Source organism: Vigna angularis, chromosome 9, assembly GCF_016808095.1.
Source record: "Vigna angularis cultivar LongXiaoDou No.4 chromosome 9, ASM1680809v1, whole genome shotgun sequence".
Classification (NCBI taxonomy): Eukaryota; Viridiplantae; Streptophyta; class Magnoliopsida; order Fabales; family Fabaceae; genus Vigna; species Vigna angularis.
Genome location: NC_068978.1, coordinates 19,143,627 through 19,157,112, shown reverse-complemented (window position 1 = coordinate 19,157,112; position 13,486 = coordinate 19,143,627). Strand labels below are relative to the sequence as shown.

Sequence of the window (13,486 nt, the reverse complement as noted above, 5' to 3'; positions counted from 1 at the left end):
AAAATATAATGGTTTAATTCCAAACCATTATCTAATACTTAATATAATATACTAATAACTCCTTTTTACAAGCTATCTAATATATATATATATATATATATATATATATATATATATATATATATATATATATATATATATATTTTGTAATATATTATTTTAAATATTCTACTAGAAAAGTTGATTGCACTTTATAATATATATATAACATTGTAATCCTGTATACCCAAAGTCCTAAACAAAATATATATTAGTACGCTGTATAATATATAACATAATAATTATAATATTTTAGATCCAAAATTTCAACCGAAAACTTATGTTAATATAATAAACAACGTAATAAATTTAATATATATATATATATATATATATATATAATATAATATATATCAATCATGACTAACATTCCATACAATAATATATATGTCCTGCATCTACACTGTATAAATATATATTTTAAACAAGATTTAATCAACTAACTCAATCAATACTTCTGCAGCATTATAATCAAAACAGCAAAACTCTCAGCATCAATTTCTTTTTAACCCAAACAACAAATAATTTTAGTGTAGATTTTCAGCGAAAGAGAATAAAGACAGTTGAAATTTTCTGGCAGAATAGAATAAAACAAATTTTAGTGTAGATTTTCAGCGAAAGAGAATAAAGACAGTAGAAATTTTCTGGCAGAATAGAATAAAACAACCACATTTTACTTTTTTTCTTTTTGGCAACAACATTATAAAAAAGCAAACCGTTCACTAAAACTTTCTTTCTCTAATTTTAGACTAAAACAGAATAAAAAGTAGGTTTATCTTCATTACCAAGTATATGTCATTCATGCATCAGTATTTAATATTCATACACTTTAAAAAGTCACCTATTTATATACATTTAATAAAATTTCTTCCTTCCTAAAATAAGCTCTTCATTTATATTCAACTTTATTCATATATTAACTCAACCAAGTCATACTCCATCCAAAACTTACGATACATCAACATTACTCTACTTTCCACAACAAGATTTTATTCCAGAATCAAGCATACATCAAGGTAACATATGTCTACATATTATCTTTCTAATTTCAAGTATACTTGAATCTAGAACCAAAATATATATATATATATATATATATATATATATATATATATATATATTTATAAATGATACTAAGAGAAACTTCTAACTGCACATTAGCCATTAAAAGGACATACAACACTGAATAGTTTATTAATATTTGATTATAAAACAGCAAGCTCATATTCCTAATTTGCATTCAATCTGCATTAAAATCAATTAGCATAATTTGACAGCATAATTTGACAGAATAGGACACACTCATACACTTTTATTTTGCATATATCACCAGAAGGATTGTAGAAAGATTGATCAATCAATATGTTCATAGTTAACAATCCATTATAAAATTAGACAGATTAGTCTATACATCATAAACTAATCACCAAAAATCAATCTTAAATTGATTCATATAAGTAATCGAAAATCATATTTTACCTTTCTTTTTCATATAATATAAAAGAGTATATGTATCAAAATTTCCAGAATCCATAGGCACCATTACAATCACATAGCAACACGATACAAAAATCAAAAGTAATTTAGCTCTTCATACAATTCAAAAATATAGGTAGCCTCTACCTACCAAGTTCACTAATAAGGACCTATAAAACAGTATTGAAAGAAAGATATGCAGTCATTGAGACTATTGAAAAAAATCAACTCTCAAGTTCATTCATGCATCCCTTCAAACACTCAGCAGGTGCAGGAAAATTAACACTCAGTCTTTCAAAAGACAAAAATTAATTTCAAAAAAGCTTTGGAAATCTATCTTACAGGAACTGCCGAGACCAATAATTGCTATTAAACATTAAAACAAAAACAGTAAAGGTACGATTAATTAAGGAAGCAAGTATTGTTCATTCCATAGACCAATAATTGACGAAAGTATTGTTCATTCCGCTGACCGGCGCCGTTCGCCGGGTGAACATCGTCGGCGTTCGAAGCTTTGATTGCAACAACCACTCAAAAAGAGCGTTTTCACTGTTCCGCAATTGTTTGATCGTTCATTTAGGAACTCTTTAGTTGTTGTTTGTTGTATGTTATTTTTGTTCTACTTTTTTCCACCATTTATTGATTTTATTATTTGATGGGTGTTATTAATATATTGTTTATCCTTATTTGATTTTGGTGTAGTGTCATGGAGGAACTTAGTGAATAGAGTAAAACTTCTATACGAGGAAGAATGTATGTAGGGTTTTGTTTATTTTGATGTGCTATTGTAGATATTTTTACTTTGATGGACTTGTCTGAATGTATTAACACTGATATCTCCTGTTTTTCACTTATGGGTCTTTCAGTGCTGAATAAAGGATTTTATGGAAAAAATATTTTCTTGGTATGAACAAGCTTTTTGCATAGGTTTTGTTCTTTCAATTTACTGGGTTGCTGATCATCTTCTTCCAGTCTCTTCTAGGAAGTTAGTTTCATTATTATCCAATTGATCAATATAACTTATAAGTATGGCTATAAAAGTGTTTGACTATGTTTATTTAGTTTTTTCTGCGCTCGTTCTCTGGTTTTATATCTTTCTCTAGAAATTCAAATGTTAAATTTTTTATATTGATTAAATATTACTCAGCATAGCTTATGTTTCCATCTTCATGTTAATGTATATTATTTCATGGACAGGATTCACACGATCCTACTGAACTTGTTCCCAAGAATGCATTTAAATGGATTTTAATGTTAAGAAGAGAAAGTACAAGGTAATAATTTTTTCCTTAACTCGTGATATTTAAGAGAGTGTAAATTCATATATTTTAGAAGGTTCTATTGAATCCTTAAATTTTGATAAGCTTCATAGTTTTTTGAATCCATCAAGCATTTTAATTTCTCATAATTCCTTGTTACCATCAACCCCATCTTCACTAGCAGAGCAATCAGCATGTCTGACGTGTGAAAATGCTATACCGGTATATCATTTCTTCTTTATTTTTAGTGAATCACTTTTGTAGCTTTGTCACCAGTTACATACTCTCTACTGCTCTTTAATGATCAATTGTTCATGTAGGAACCATTACATGCTTCCCCAGTTATATCAGTAATTATAATTGGAGAGAATCATTGACAGAGCCTTTATCGAAAAGTGATGGATATTGAAACCAAACTTTTTTTGTGTAGGTGCTGCCCCATTTGTAGATATAAGTGATATAGCTGCTCTTATAATGAGACTTGGTACTTAATATCTGTTTATTCCCTTCTCTTATATTTGTCTCCCATCACTTTATTATTAACTTGGAGAGTTTGAAACAGCAATGCCACCTTAGTGACTGAGTTTTTCTTCATTGATGCAATTTTCCAGCAAACACCATGTGCTTTTGATTGGAACTCCTCTCTAGGTATATTTAAATTCATGCCATTGTGCCTACGATGATTTACTTATGATGTCTTGAACTGTTTTAACAACATGGGTTCATTTGAAATTGTCTGGTTTGTTTTTCGTCTTCTTACTGGGGTTTTGTTTAATGTCTAGAAAGCATGTGAGTCTTGTGATTAGAGTGAAGAATTTTATTTTCTTAAAGTCATTCATGTCTTAGTGGATGGAATACACACATAATTATTATAAAGATATTAAAATATTTTTGTTTCTAATAATGTTTTATTTACAACTTTAAATTATTAACCAGTTTCATTGATGTGATTTTTTAGCCTTTGGGTATAAGGAAGATAAGGTGCATCATGTTAACTTTTAAAGAAGACTTCTTAGGTATAGAAAAATGACTTACGAAGACTCAGTTATAACACTATACATTTTCCTCCCCCTCCCTTCTTTAAAATAGTAAGCAAATGTGTATAAAATGTAATGTAGAGTGTCTTATAACCTCACATCTCTTAAAGACTATTGCACCATATGCACAAAAATCAAAATTTGTACTAGTTTTTTAAGACACCGTAGGATGTTATGAATAATGTATGCATTGGTCTGATCAATATTTGTATGTGCAGGATTATGACACAATAGTAGGGGAAGGAAAGATTGAATTATCTGAAGGGCAGAAACAATGGGTGACAATTGCACGAGAATAGTCAAGAATACCAAAAATATTACTATTAGATGAGGCCACTAGTGCATTTGATGCATATGAAAAAGTGGTTCAAGATGCACTAGAGCGTGTTATGGTGAATTGAACCATAATAGTAGTGGCTCACAGGCTAACCACTACAAAGGATGTTGGTTTAATTGTGTAGTAAAAAGTTGTGTGATAGCATAGAAGGGAACACATGAAGCATTAGTGAGAAAGGAAGGTAATTATGCTTCCTTAGTAGCATTGCACATAAGTGCTTCTACATTCTAGTTTACTTTCACCTCCTTTTGATTTTATCCAAGAAATACCGCTCTAAAATATTTCCATATCAATAATTTTGCAACTTTAAATGTCACTCTTTGTCTTCATTCTGTATGGATGTTCATAATAAATATATATATATATATATTTAGTTATTTAATTTTCATTTTTGTTATTAAATTGAAGACGTGATTGTTAACATATATCATTAATGATTTTATTAAATTTTTGTTATTCCATTAACTATCCAAAATTTGTATAACTCTCTCAATTTGTAGACTTTTCCACATTAAATAAAAGGTTTAATCATTTACTAAGTCCCTATTTTCGCATGGAATCTCAATTTCGTCCCTTTCTTTCTGAAAATATCAATTGGGTCCCAATTTTATGAAAATTGTAACAAATCGATCCGTTCCGTTAATTTGGCTGGACGGCGTTAAAAAAATTGATGAGTGAATGCTGAGATGACGAACGAGCGCTCGTCCACCAGCGAACGAACGCTCGTCCAGCAGCGAACGAACGCTCGTCGACCACCGAACGAACGGTCGTCCAGTGTGGAACGAACGGTTGTCCAGCAGTAAGAGGTCGACGAGCGTTCGTTCTCTGGTGGACGAGCGTTCGTTCGCTGCTGGACGAGCGTTCGTTCTCTGGTGGACGAGCGCTCGTTCGTCATCTCAGCATTCACTCATCAATTTTTTTAACGCCGTCCAGCCAAATTAACGGAAAGGATCGATTTGTTGCAATTTTCATAAAATTGGGACCCAATTGATATTTTCAGAAAGAAAGGGACGAAATTGAGATTCCATGCGAAAATAGGGACTTAGTGAATGATTAAACCTAAATAAAATTTTGTTATTAAATAAATTTTTATTATTCCATTAATCACGATAGCGTTAACTTGGATAATAATATAAAATTCTTTTCTAGACTTTTTCACATTTTTATTATCCACGTTATTTTATTTTCTACACTAGAATTTTATTTTATTGTAATAAACTTTAAAACAACATTTAAAATTTTTATTTGTAAAAAATATAAAAACAACGTTTAAAATCATAAAAAATTATATTTAAAAAATAGAAAATTAAAAATATAACAAAATCTCAAATATTTAATTGAAATTTATAAGAGTTTTAAAATAGAAAGTAGAAAATTAAAAAATAGTAAAAATATAGAATTATTTGAAATTCGTAAAGTTTTAAAAATAAAAAAAAATATATATATATAGAAATTTATTTAAGAAGTAGTATAAAAATGGAAATTTTAAAATATAACCATTTAAGATATTTGAAATAAATTTGACTATTTTTTTTATTAATTATCTACTTCAAAATCAATGTTATTTTCATAGTTGACTTTCCTGTGCAAAACTTTTGCCTGAAGTATCCACTTATTTTGCCTTTCCTACCTTGGTTTCACATCACTTTTAAGTTGAAGAAATTATGAGAAATAAATTAGGCAGTCCAAAATGAGTGTCATCTTCGTAGTTGACCTGCTTGTGCAAAATCATTACCTAAAGTACCCACTTACTTTTCATTTGCTACCCCTGTTGTTTCTGTACCATAAGTTTTACTAAATATGGTTCCTTTGCCATGGAATTCTATATAAATGGCATAATTATTGGTTCCATATCACTTTTAAATTGAAGAAATGATGAGAAATAAATTAAACAGTCCAAAATGAGTGTCATCTTCATAGTTGACCTGCCTATGCAAAACTTTTGCCTGAAGTACCCACTTATTTTGCTTTTGCTACCACTGTTATTTCTGCACCATGAGTTTTACTAAATATGGTTCCTTTGCCATGAAATTCTATATAAATGACATAATAATTGGTTCCATATCACTTATAAGTTTAAAAAATGATGAGAAATAAATTAGGCAGTCCAAAATGAGTGTCATCTTCAACGTTGACTTGCCTGTGCAAGACCTTTGCCTAAAGTACCCACTTATTTTGCCTTTGGTACCAGTGTTGTTTGTGCAACATGAGTATTATGGTTCATTGGTCATGAACTTCTATATAAATGACATACTATATGGTTCCACATCACTTTTAAGTTGAAGAAATGATGAGAAATAAATTAGGTAGTCCAAAATGAGTGTCATCTTTGTGGTTGACTTGCCTATGCAAAACTTTTTCCTAAAGTACCCACTTATTTTTCCTTTGCTACCACTTATTTTGCCTTTGCCTGAAGTACCCACTTATGTTTTGATCATGATGGGGCGTCCTTATTCAAATTAAATGTGTTTGGACATGATGCTCAATATTTGAAGTTGGAAACATTTATGTTGAAGTCAGTCTACCTTGGTGTGCATAACTGCTAACGTAACTCTCCACTTATTTGAACTATACTCCTACACCTATATTGAAGGTATATTTCTTTATTTTTAACATGATTTGGTTACTTAAGTGGTATGTTTTGATCATGATGGGGCGTCCTTGTTCAAACTAAAGGTGTTTGTACATGATACTCAATATTTGAAGGTGGAAATATTTATGTTGACGTTATTCTACCCTGGTGTGCAGAACTGCTAACGTAACTCCTCACTTATTTGAACTATGCTCCCATAACTTCAGAATCTCGATTTTATATTTCTTTTAAGTCTATCTAAGCATATAAAAATCGCTAATATGTGATGATATTATTAAAAAATAAAACTTAAACAAACAGTCCTATTACCAAACAAATTAATAAAAAAATTCACAATTTCGTCACATTTTCATTATGCTTAATTTGAAAGCCATCATCATAATGATTGTACAATTTAGACAATTTAGATATTAAAATTTCTCTATGAAAAAAGTCATTACGAAAAGGAATGCTTAGGGAATAAAGTCGTCACATGGCTAGCTAGCTGCTTGTAGAATACTCGACTTAGGTGACTTTTCTAGCCTTTTTAATTTCTACACACATGTGAAGAAAAAAATACTTCCATAATCTAAGGTCTGAAGAATGATTTTGAAATCATATTACAAACAGAAAATACATCAGAAATACTTTTGTAATTTCATTGCAGTTGAATGTAGATATTCTAACCATATCCCGGTTATTTTATTTCTTTTTCTAATTTTAATAACAACATTGAATCCACCCTTTATAATTAGAGGTTCATAAGAAAACATTATCAAATCAAACACATTAACTTATTGTTTGATAAACTAGAGGTATAATCCTTAAACATATGTATATATATACACCTACGAAAGAACAATGTTCGAAAAAGGTTCTATTCTATGTACAAATCTAAACGAAAATCCAAGGGAATGGGTAATTTTTCAAAAAAGTACACAATTGGCACCCATTCCCATGTTCTCTCGTAAGCTTTAAATTCACTTGACCTCCTCATCTGTGATGATGTTGTGGATTTCAGAATCAGGTGATAGTTTAAACTTTAGAATCTTGTGAAGCTGACAAGAAGGTTTCACTTGCTTTGTTGAAGTTTGACTTGAATCAATTAGTCTTGTTCTAGAGAAAAGGTTCACTTCAGATGATCTTGTCTCTTCATGAACCACAGGGGCATCTGCATGTTATCAAATAACTTAATTTAAAGGGGGAAGTAAATCAAATTAAAACTTAGTTCCATAAAAGCATGTCTTCCATAAAACATGAGCATCTTAACAATTTGAAAGGCATCGTTACTGAGTGATTAAAGGATGTCTATTATTTTGAAAACATATCTAATTCAACAATTGATTGACAGATAGAAATAAATTAGAATAAATATAGAAATAAAGATATTCTTTATTGCTAAATCTTCTACAAGTTCATTTTAGAGTTTACTCGAGACTATAGTTGCACCATGGGTGGAGAAGAAACAATAGCAACTTCCAAATATAGATTACATGATCTATTACTACTATATAAAATAGTACATAGGATAACAGGATGGATGGAGAGTTAATTAACGGATGCTGCTAAACATGCCGACAGATAGAGCAGTTGAGAGAAATTTGGGAAAAAAAATATAAATAACAACATTGTAGGAAAATGCCCATGATTTCCAATCTCAATGAAGACATGAACTAAGACATTATAAATCTTTTACTTACACAGGAAATGCGGAAGAATCAAATTAGCAACCTAGACAACACAAAACTATAAAAATAAAACATTGATGGGAATATCTTTTAGGGGAGGAACTAGAGACTTTTAGGTGCTTATATAACTATACAATAGAACCATACAACAAAACATAGATGGAAAGGGACATATTCTCCCATCTTAGAGATCCAATGTTATCAATCCCTTACATTACCCAATATATTCTCACAAGAATAACAACCAAAATTAACATGGGAAGAACTTTTGAGGACTAGAGATTTTCTAATTACTATATAACCATAAAACAAAAATGTGAAGGAGCAACATGGTATTTTGCTAGAAAGTTCAACTAACCTCGCTCGGTAGGGTGAGACCCTTGACAAGATGAATCCAGCCAATAGCCACATAGACCAGTGTTTTCAATGAATCCAAAAGAACATACTGATGGAAAGCTACATTGAGTTGAAAATCTACATTGAGTTGAAAATTAGAAGCAATAGAGATAAAAGGTTCACTAGGAAATGGCCTAATCTATCAGGAGAAAACCTTGAAAAATTGTTGCTTGTGAGAATAACACCAACTAAATTGTTGTAAGATACATTACTACAAATTTTTAAGTCAATAACCAATCTATTAGGTAAAATATATAGGATCTTTCCAAAGAATTATAAATGCTAAATTGTTCCAAAAGTAAAATCAAAAGAGACAGAACATACATCAAAGAAAGACTAATGCAATTTACAAACGAAGACACATCCCCAGATAATTTGTTCATTTCTAGTCTCATGTGGAATTTCAAACCAATAGATGTGATTAAAACATGTAAGAACTGCAACAAAATTATCATTCTATCATGATTTGTCAACTCAAATTAACAAAATAAACCTAAGAATGACAAAATTAGTTTTGGATCTATTCAAGCAATTAAAGAACCTGATCACAATACTCTATCAAATCTAATGAACATAGATTCTAAGCATAGTTTTTGAGAAATTCGTCCAAAAAGACAACATATATTGCAACAAATTTATGTATTTCTACCATCAATAAATTAGTAGAATTTAAGGAAGTTGGTTTACTGACAAAAGAGATTTGCAAGTCCATAAAATATCATCAACTTATATTAACAAGAACTTATAAAGCAAACATTGAATAAGCAAGAAAAGAGCTTACAAAGATATCATGTTCTGAAGCTGGATCACGAATAGGGTTCGCAAATAGTTCCACCGGCGGCACTTCGGCGAGCAATGCACCGCTACGCTACAGTGAAGGAAGCGGGTGGGATGATTCGAGACTCCAAACGCGTCAATGGGTGGTTGGGTCAAAGGAAGAGGGACTCTCTAGGGTTCGCGAATAGTTCCGTAGGCGACACTCCGACGAGCAACGCATCGCTACGCTACAGTGAAGGAAGTGTGTGGGAGGATTCGAGACTCAAAACGCCTCCATGGGTGGCTCAGTCGGAGGAAGAGGGACTCTCTCTAAGGTCCGCGAATAGTTCCACAGGTGGTACTCTGGCGAGCAATGTACCAACATACCACTACGCTACAGGGAAGGAAGCAGGTGGGAGGATTCGAGACTCAAAAACGCCTCCATGGACGGCTTGGTCGAAGGAAGATGGACTCTCTTCTCTCGGGTTCGCGCTCTCTCCCAAGCTTTTGTTCTCTATCTAGTAAAGTCTCAAATTCAAAATCTAAATGCTGAAAATAAACCCCCAAAACCCCATGCTCCCAAATATCAATTTTCACGTCATTCTAATTTTTCAAATTGTTTTCCACGTTCACAAATCTCATTTTGACACGTGGTCAATGTCAAAATGTTGTCAAATGTTATTGTTAAAGTATCATTTTCCAAAATTATTTTAAAGAATAAGTGTGTGAATATATATAAGTAGTGATAAAGAATTGTAAAATACATTTTCATACAAATATTTTTTTACAATTTTTCTTAATAAAATAACCTTATACAATAATATTGTTTTCTAAAGCTGTTAATTAATTTCATTATATATATATATATATATATATATATATGTGTGTGTGTGTGGCTACATATTGGATGCCTTATTTTTAATTCATACCTACAAATCTGTTTAAGAATATTAATTCCACAAATGGATTACATCGCTCTCGGCCAATCAATAAGTTTTCAGGATATCATCAATCACATAATTTCTTAAGATATTAACAATCAACTATAACACCAATCAGCACAAGATTTTAGTTATTAGCCTAACAACGTTCAACAACTTTAATGAAACTAGATATCAATGAAAATAGATAACACATTGTATCAAGTGATTGGTTCATCTTTTTACCTTCTAGCATTAGACTTGATGTTATGTTTATTATATGTTTATTTGCTTATTTTTAATTTGGCTCAAGAGCATTTCATTTTGAGTTGCTAAAAAAATATTTTATTATGTCATTGGAATATATAACCTTGATTGTTAGTTTAAGTGAATGGAAAATTCTAGGTTAGTGGGTTATTGTAATGTAAACTAGGATTGAGATAAAGTAAAACAAAACAAAAAAGGTACAAGTGGAGGGGAAGAAACTTAATGTTATGGGCAAGCTAAAAGAAAGGGACAAATGTTCTCTTAATAGCAAAATCGTAATATATCTTAACTACTAATTATTGTTCTCAACTACTATATAATAAAAATCTACCTAAAGGATTACAACGTTTACAATAGAAAGATTACTTTACCATGTGACAATAGTGTTATTATTAGTAAAAAGAATAGGTTAGATCTAAAATAAGAGTTGAATGACTCCAAAGACTTTTTAAAACTACTTTTCAAGACGTTGATGGATAGATGATTTAGGAGGTTCTAAAATAGATCTTATATCAAGTGGTGGTGAGGAAGAAACAAAGGACCTTGTAAGGTCTTATGATACTTGTCAATAATGCATAGATTTCAAAAAATGTTTATCATTAGAGAGTTAAAAACTTGATGTGGCATTGATAGAAAATATGACAAACTTCTTTAATATATATATATATATATATATATATATTGTCCATAATGGAAGATGATTAATAAAAATATAATGCAGAATTGAGTATAAAGAAATTGAAAAGCAACCTACTTTAGTTTATATGAATGTTTCATGTTGAAATATACATGGGAATCTTGAAATATATGTGAACAATTGGTATTATCCATAAAATTTTGTTGTTAATAGTCATATTGCAAAATAATTTATTGAATTTTGTTTATAGTACATGTTACATATTGAATTAATAAGAATTCCTAAGTCTCAACATGATAGAGGATATAGAGATAAGGGTACTTGAAGTGTAAAGATTATAAAATAAACACATGTATACATATTAAACAACATTAATGAAGTAATTTTTTTAAATATGACACCACATAAAGTAAAATCAAGGTATTACACTTATGAATGTATGAAAAATAAGCATTGAAGGAGCAAAACAAGAGTTTCTTAGGTTTGTTTAAGAAAAACAAAAACTATGATAAGGCTAATTCTTTTTTCAGGTAATTCATGGACCTAATAATGATGTCATTATATTTAGTGGATATGATATTGACAAGTATCCACTAATGTAAAACAATCATTAGTGTCACCCATTTTATATTAGATGGAAAAAAATCTGACTTAAAAAATGTAGGATAGCAAAATTAAAACTTAGATGAACTTTTATTTTACATTTTTGGTATTTGAACAAACATAAAATATCTTTTACATTGGGCATGACATCATCTAATTAACATAAAAGAAGTCTTTTATGTTTATTCATATGAAACCTTTCACAAACAACCTCTATATGACATCGTCTACAAACATGGACGAGTTAAAGCAATTGGTCGCTAAGTTCATGTGGTTGGAAGAAATGAAAGAGTATAGGAGCAAGATTTGGATCGAGACCATGCCGACTGAAAAGAAAAGTGTTGTATTTCTGAAAATTGACCAAGTCGGTCTCCGCTCCTGCCTGAGCCTTTTTCTCTGCAGCCACTACCTACCTCAACTCCTCATTCTCCTTCTACAACTCTTTTTTCTCATTATTCAACTTTTTTTATATTCAAGACACCTTGTTCTCATTGACTTCATCTTCTTCTGACTCGCTTCAAGGGCCTTCTTATCCTCGGCCCATACTTGTTTGTCAACCTCATACTTATGTCATAGATTGGTCATGTGACTTGAAAACACCACAAAATCTTTTTATTAGCTCAAAAGTACCCAAGTTACAAGAGATTGTTAACTTACCAATTAATTCAGTAATCGGTTGGGTCGAAAAGTAAACCCTAACAATATTTTTGGCATGCAGCTAGTGAGGGAGTTGCTTCAGTATCCCATCTATTCTCTGATCCTCCACTAACAAAATGTACTTCAGTATCCCTATGTCAGACGTCTAATGTCTATATAGACGTCCGGGCCTCTTTGTCGGACGCCTAAAGACCTGACAGGTAGGTGAAAAGGTGCCTTGTTCCATTGCTTTAGATGTCCAAGCCCCTATGTCGGACGACTAATGACCTGACAGGTAGGTGAAAAGGTGTCCTGTTCCATTGCTTTAGACATCCGGGCCCCTATGTTGGACGTCTGATGTCTCTATAGACGTCCGGGCCCCATATATTGGACGCGGATAGCCTTCGCCAAATTTAATTTTTTTAAATACACATAGACGTCCGGGGCCCTATGTCGGACGTCTGATGTCTCTATAAACGTCCGATGGAGGAGGACCCTGACGTCTAAGGCTGTTTTATTACACTTTGCGCGAACTCAAGGCAGTTACACGCATTATTCATCATCTTCCTCCTCACGTTTTCTCTTGCAACTTTGCATTTTTAGGTTCGTTTTTTTCTTTTGGACCGTTTAAACTTACTTTTACTCTGATTAAATTAGTCTTTGATGGATTATCTTCCATTTGAACCGATTAAAATGAGTTTTTATTGTGTTTTGGTGCAGTTTTGCTCGTTTCCTTGGACGGCGATTTCTTGCGTTCTTGGGCAGCGTATGCATGTCATTGACTTTTGTGTATGCATGTTATTGGCTTTTGCGTATGCATGTTATTGGATTTTGAATATGCATGTGATAAAGTTTCATTGTGT

The 13,486-nt window shown here is 31.2% G+C and overlaps 1 long non-coding RNA gene across 2 annotated transcripts; it reads left to right on the top strand.

Moving 5' to 3' along the window:
* The first annotated feature begins 1,965 nt into the window (after window positions 1–1,965).
* Window positions 1,966–4,447, top strand: LOC128194025 (uncharacterized). 2 transcript variants are annotated; one of them, XR_008245302.1, is made up of 4 exons: window positions 1,966–2,118; window positions 2,218–2,789; window positions 3,205–3,422; window positions 4,030–4,447. It is a non-coding gene; the product is annotated as an uncharacterized LOC128194025 (long non-coding RNA). The 2 variants fall into 2 exon arrangements; XR_008245301.1 differs by having other exon boundaries at window positions 3,205–4,447.
* Window positions 4,448–13,486: the final 9,039 nt, after the last annotated feature.